The sequence below is a fragment of the Fundulus heteroclitus genome, unplaced genomic scaffold, assembly GCF_011125445.2.
Source record: "Fundulus heteroclitus isolate FHET01 unplaced genomic scaffold, MU-UCD_Fhet_4.1 scaffold_686, whole genome shotgun sequence".
NCBI lineage: Eukaryota > Metazoa > Chordata > Actinopteri > Cyprinodontiformes > Fundulidae > Fundulus > Fundulus heteroclitus.
Window position 1 is genome coordinate 56951 of NW_023397128.1, and position 6000 is coordinate 62950.

The 6000-nt window shown below is 43.3% G+C and overlaps 2 non-coding genes across 2 annotated transcripts; both read right to left on the bottom strand.

Moving 5' to 3' along the window:
* Positions 1–3970: 3970 nt before the first annotated feature.
* LOC118561658 lies at positions 3971–4161 on the bottom strand. The gene has a single exon (XR_004930209.1). It is a non-coding gene; the product is annotated as a U2 spliceosomal RNA (small nuclear RNA).
* Positions 4162–5195: 1034 nt separating this feature from the next.
* On the bottom strand, positions 5196–5388 carry LOC118561660. Its single transcript, XR_004930211.1, has one exon. It is a non-coding gene; the product is annotated as a U2 spliceosomal RNA (small nuclear RNA).
* Between the last annotated feature and the right edge of the window lie 612 nt (positions 5389–6000).

A 6000-nucleotide genomic window follows, 5' to 3' on the forward strand; every position in this document is an offset into this window, starting at 1 on the left:
TTTCTTTAATATTTCCTTCATTTACTATTTTCTCCTCATATAAATCACTGTAAAACTGTTCAATCACTTTTGTCTTTTCTTCTATAGTTGAAGCGATGTCTCCTTTTACTGATTTAAGTTCAGGGATAGAACTTGGATTACCAATTATTTTTTTGAAAAAGTATCTACTACATTTTTCCCCTTCTTCTATTTCTCTTTCTCTGCTTCTTAAGATGACTCCCTTGCTCTTTATTTCTGCTAAAATGTTCATTTCTTTTTTAATTTCTCTTATTTCTTTGTTAAAATCCATACCTTGTTGATTTAAAAAATAATATCTTTGTAATCTTTTCTGCAGCCCCATCATGCGACTCTGTTCTTTTTTCTTCTTATTTTTCCCGGCTTGTCTGAAGAAAGTCTGGGTCCTACCTTTCACCATCTCCCACCACTGTGCTCGTGTTTCGTACAGGTCTTGGAGGGTCTGCCACTCCTGGTACCGCTCCCGGTACTGGCTGACCAAAGCCTGGTCCTCCAGCAGGGAGCGGTTGAGTTTCCACAGACCTCTCCCGGTCGTCGCACCTGAAGGAAGTGAAAGAGTGCAGGACAGAAGGAGGTGGTCGGAAAAGAAAACTGGTGACAATCTAGCATCAGTTAGGGTGCAATCTCTGATGAAAAAGTAGTCAATTCGAGAGGCTTTAGAGCTATCATCACTGACCCAGGTGAAGCCCTCCTCTCTAGGATGCATGGTTTTAAAACAGTCCACTAGTTTAAAATCCCTAACTATCCTCTGTAATAAAAGTGATGTCTTGTCTACCTTATATATTTGTCCTATTCTTTTCCTGTCTTTTCTGGTTAAAACACAATTAAAATCCCCCCCAATTATTAACGGTTTTCTTCCTAAAATGTGGGGCTGCAGTTCCTTTAAAAAGTCATACCTGTCGTGTTTATCAGTAAAACCATAAATATTTAAGAGGTTAAAATCCTGCCCATTAAAAGTCAGATTTGCTAAAAGTGCTCTTCCCTCTTTCACCACGGTGCTTCCCTTAACCAAGATGTGAGGATTATTTATTAAAATGGCCACACCATCGTTTCTATTTTCGTTTGAGCCGCTCCATATTGACGGTCTCGGCCATAAATCTTGCCACCGGGTGTAATTCTTTAAAAACGGAAGTGCACATTCTTGCAATAAAATCACGTCTGACTGTACGGTGCTTAAAAAGGATAAAATACTCTGAGCTCTAACTAAAGACTTCACACTTCTAACATTTATAGTTGAGAAGGTGAGAGTCATAAAAATAGTGGTTAAGAACAGGCAAGACATTTTAAAGGATTAAGATAAACATTTTAAAGGTGTGACAATTAAGATCCTATAAAACATTATATAAACGAGAGGCACGTTTCAAATGTTAAATTATTTCCACTGAGTGCAGTTCTTGCTTCACTTCACATGGTGAAGGAGGGAGGGGTTGAGCTCCATCGCCCTTCCTCCTTCTAGGCGTTGGCCTCTGTCGCAATGTTTTGTTCAACATGATTTCTTTTGGGGTTGATTGGATCGCTATATTTAAAAAGGAGACCTCATTTGGTGAATCAATTGGGAATACTCTGGGTTCCTCCTCAGATGAGCCCTCTGAGAGGTTGCCCAGCCTTCCCCTCTTTTCTAAAACCATAAGTATGTCCGGGGATAACTCTGATGCCGGTCTCTTGGCCAGCTGGGCGTCGGGGAGGGTGGCATCATCGCTACTTTCAATCTGGGTTTCCTCTAAGCTAGCTCCGCCTTCGGTTTGCGTCTCCTCCCCCTCACCAGGTGCTTCGGTTTGGGGTGGAGCCTCCGTCCCCTCCCCGCTTCCCGCCATCTCCTCCTCCTCTCCTCCAATCGGAGGGGTTGGCAGGAGATTTGAATTTTCTGTCCCAGCTGCATCCACTTGCTCATTAACTTTTTCAACTGTCGTCTCTTTCCCTTTTTTTAATTTATTTGCAAACGATTTCGGACAGTCTCTAAACAGGTGGTCCTGTCCACCACACAAATTGCATTTTCGCCCGTTTGTACATTCTTCAAATGTGTGTCCCACCTCCCTACATTTTCCACAAAAAATCTTGTTGCATGCCTCAGCCAGATGACCGTATTCGCCACACTTCCTACATAGCTTCGGTTGTCCTTGGTAATGAATGTAGCCTCTGTTTTCCCCCAGGACTATCATGGATGGGAGATGTTTCAGGCCCTGGAAGCCTTGGGGATCTTCCCACTGTTTAATGGGGACCCGCCAAGCGCAGTTCCAGATGCCGTCGGCATCCCGCACCTTCATAGCCTGGCCTTTCACAGTGCAGTATCTACCCAGCCATACACAGATGTCTTCAGCACTGACAGTCTCATTGAACATCCTGACAATCACCGTTTTCAGGGAGTTGTCAGTCAGTTTCTCAACGTCAAATGCTGAAAACTGGGTTTTCGCGTTTTCAAACCGAGTCCAAAAGTCTTTTAGAAGTGCGGCGGAACAAAAACTCACGTCATATCCCTTGTTGAAAGGCAGGGAGAGGATACAGTTCAGGTCATCCGGCTTAAACTTTAACGTTTGCTGCAACAATTTTCTTGAGAAATCTAGCCTTGACATTACTTTCTCTTGATCATTAAAAAGGAAGCGGACGCTGTGGTGCCTTCGCATGCCGGCATGGCTAGCAGCCATGGTGAAGGCACCACCCGATAAATAACTAAAACCTTTAATAAAACACAATAAATAACTAAAACCGTTAATAAAACACAATAACTAAGTAAAACCCAGTAGACCAAAATTATAAAAACTTTTAAAAGGGAAGAGATATTTTACACAACTTTGCGATCAATATCTCAACTAGAGACAAAAAATAATCTTAACTCGAGTACAGGGGTAACAGCCAAGTCACAAAGACTACCGCTATCACCACCCAGTGGAGTTGATCGCTGTCTTAGCCAAAAGGCCGAGAAGCAATACCAGAAAAAGGGTGGAGGAGACCGGGTCATTCAGAGGCACCTCCTTTTAACTCAGGGTAGGATAACCAGCACGGAAACGTTGACTTTATTTTTATTTTATTTTTTAGCATACAATAAAGAAGGTAACCAGGGGAAATGACAATTGGCCACATTTTATGCTGTTCTGCAGCAGTAAATCAACACAAATACGCCACTTGCAGGTGAAAAGGACAGCAAAAGTAAAGCATTTTTTTGCTTGTTCCTGCTCTGGTCCAATAGGGAGCTCAGAAGCGATAACAAGTAAAGAAATTGCCATTTTTCTAGATATCTGCCTTTAAATGTGAACACAGCATTTATATATAGGCATACGATGGATTTTTATTTTTTAAATTTTTTACGTAACCCATAAAAGTCAAGAAAGTCCTAAGGTTAAGACAAGCCTCGGACGGCGCAGGTTGAAAAGAAGGGCTGCAGCGGCCTCTAGTGGACCGTAGCCTCAACTGCAGCTCTTACTCCTTCCGCACCTGCACAGACTGGAAATGAATACGCCCACGCAAGCACAACAAACACTTTGAAAGGCATGATTGGTTTTCCAAACAACTCTCTGACGTGACGCTTTCTCTGCGCGTTTATCCTTATTCAAGACCAGCCTTGGAGGTAGAAAAAGCACAATTATCTACGCTAACGTAGAGACAATAACGCCCTTGTTTTATTTCAGCAAAAGATGTTTCCAATAAACAGCACGTTCAGTTTGACCATGTGTCCGCTGAGGTGGACATCTTGCATGATGAGGTATGTTTGTGAATCAAGTCAAGGAACTGCAGCAGCTTTTCTTTATAAATGCTTTTGTGGTAACTACGCGTGTTTGTGCATAATTTTTAACCCAGCGTCAGTTTCCAAACATCGCCTAGCATGGAGCAGCTGCGCTTAGCGGGAGGCACAGGCTGGTTAGCTGGACTGTGCAGCCTGAGCACAGCAGCTGAGCTAAATGCTTGCGACAAGCCTGAAGGAGCCCGCAACTACACAGTATTTGTCTCTGAACAAGCATGGAGGAGGTGCACCGCTCCTGGAGGTACTGCAATACCAGGCCGATGCATGGAGCGGACGGAGCAAGCCCCTATTCTATCTCCCAGTTCCAAAAATCAATTTAATATATGGTCCCCGGGTAAGAGACGTATCAGATATTAAACTGATAAGAACAGATACTACACTTGATCTTAGCCAAAAGGCCGAGAAGCGATACCAGAAAAAGGGTGGAGGAGACTGGGTCATTCAGAGGCACCTCCTTTTAACTCAGGGTACGATAACCAGCACGGAAATGTTGACTTTATTTTTATTTTATTTTTAGCATACAATAAAGAAGGTAACCAGGGGAAATGACAATTGGCCATATTTTATGCTGTTCTGCAGCAGTAAATCAACACAAATACGCCACTTGCAGGTGAAAAGGACAGCAAAAGTAAACATTTTTTTGCTTGTTCCTGCTCTGGTCCAATAGGGAGCTCAGAAGCGATAACAAGTAAAGAAATTGCCATTTTTCTAGATATCTGCCTTTAAATGTGAACACAGCATTTATATATAGGCATACGATGGATTTTTTATTTTTTAAATTTTTTACGTAACCCATAAAAGTCAAGAAAGTTCCTAGGTTAAGACAATCCTCGGACGGCGCAGGTGAAAAGAAGGGCTGCAGGCGGCCCTCTAGTGGACCGTAGCCTCACTGCAGCTCTTACTCCTTCCGCACCTGCACAGACTGGAAATGAATACGCCCACGTCAAGCACCAACAAACACTTTGTAAGGCATGATTGGTTTTCAAACAACTCTCTTGACGTGACGCTTTCTCTCTGCGCGTTATCCTTATTCAAGACCAGCCTTGGAGGTAGAAAAAGCACAATTATCTACCTAACGTAGAGACAATAACGCCCTTGTTTTATTGTCAGCAAAAGATGTTCCAATAAACAGCACGTTCAGTTTGACCATGTGTCCGCTGAGGTGGACATCTTTGCATGATGAGGTATGTTGTGAATCAAGTCAAGGAACTGCAGCAGCTTTTCTTTCTTGTAAATGCTTTTGTGGTAACTACGCGTGTTGTGCATAATTTTAACCCAAGCGTCAGTTTCCCAAACAGCGCCTAGCATGGAGCAGCTGCGCTTAGCGGGAGGCACAGGCTGGTTGGCTGGACTGTGCAGCCTGAGCACGGCAGCTGAGCTAAACGCTTGCGACAAGCCTGAAGGAGCCCACAACTACACAGTATTTGTCTCGGAACAAGCATGGAGGAGGTGCATCCGCTCCTGAGGACTGCAATACCCAGGCCGATGGCATGGAGCGGACAGGAGCAAGCCCCTATTCCATCTCCAAGTTCCAAAAATCAATTTAATATATGGTCCCCGGGTAGGGGACGTATCAGATATTAAACTGATAAGAACAGATACTACACTTGATCTAGCCAATAAGGCCGAGAAGCAATACCAGAAAAAGGGTGGAGGAGACCGGGGTCTTCAGAGGCACCTCCTTTTAACTCAGGGTAGGCTAACCAGCAAACGGAAACGTTGACTTTTTTTTTATTTTATTTTTAGCATACAATAAAGAAGGTAACCAGGGGAAATGACAATTGGCCACATTTTATGCTGTTTCTGCAGCAAGTAAATCACACAAATAACGCCACTTGCAGGTGAAAAGGACAGCAAAAGTAAAGTCATTTTTTGGCTTGTTCCTGCTCTGGTCCAATAGGGAGCTCAGAATCGATAACAAGTAAAGAAATTGCCATTTTTCTAGATATGCCTTTAAATGTGAACACAGCATTTATATATAGGCATACGATGGATTTTTTATTTTTTAATGTTTTACGTAGACCCATAAAAGTCAAGAAAGTCCTAAAGGTTAAGACAAGCCTCGGACGGCCGCAGGTTGAAAAGAAGGCTGCAGCGGCCTCTAGTGGACCGTAGCCTCAACTGCAGCTCTTACTCCTTCCGCACCTGCACAGACTGGAAATGAATACGCCCACGCAAGCACACAAACTTTGAAAGGCATGATTGGTTTTCCAAACAACTCTCTGACGTGACGCTTTTCTCTGCGCGTT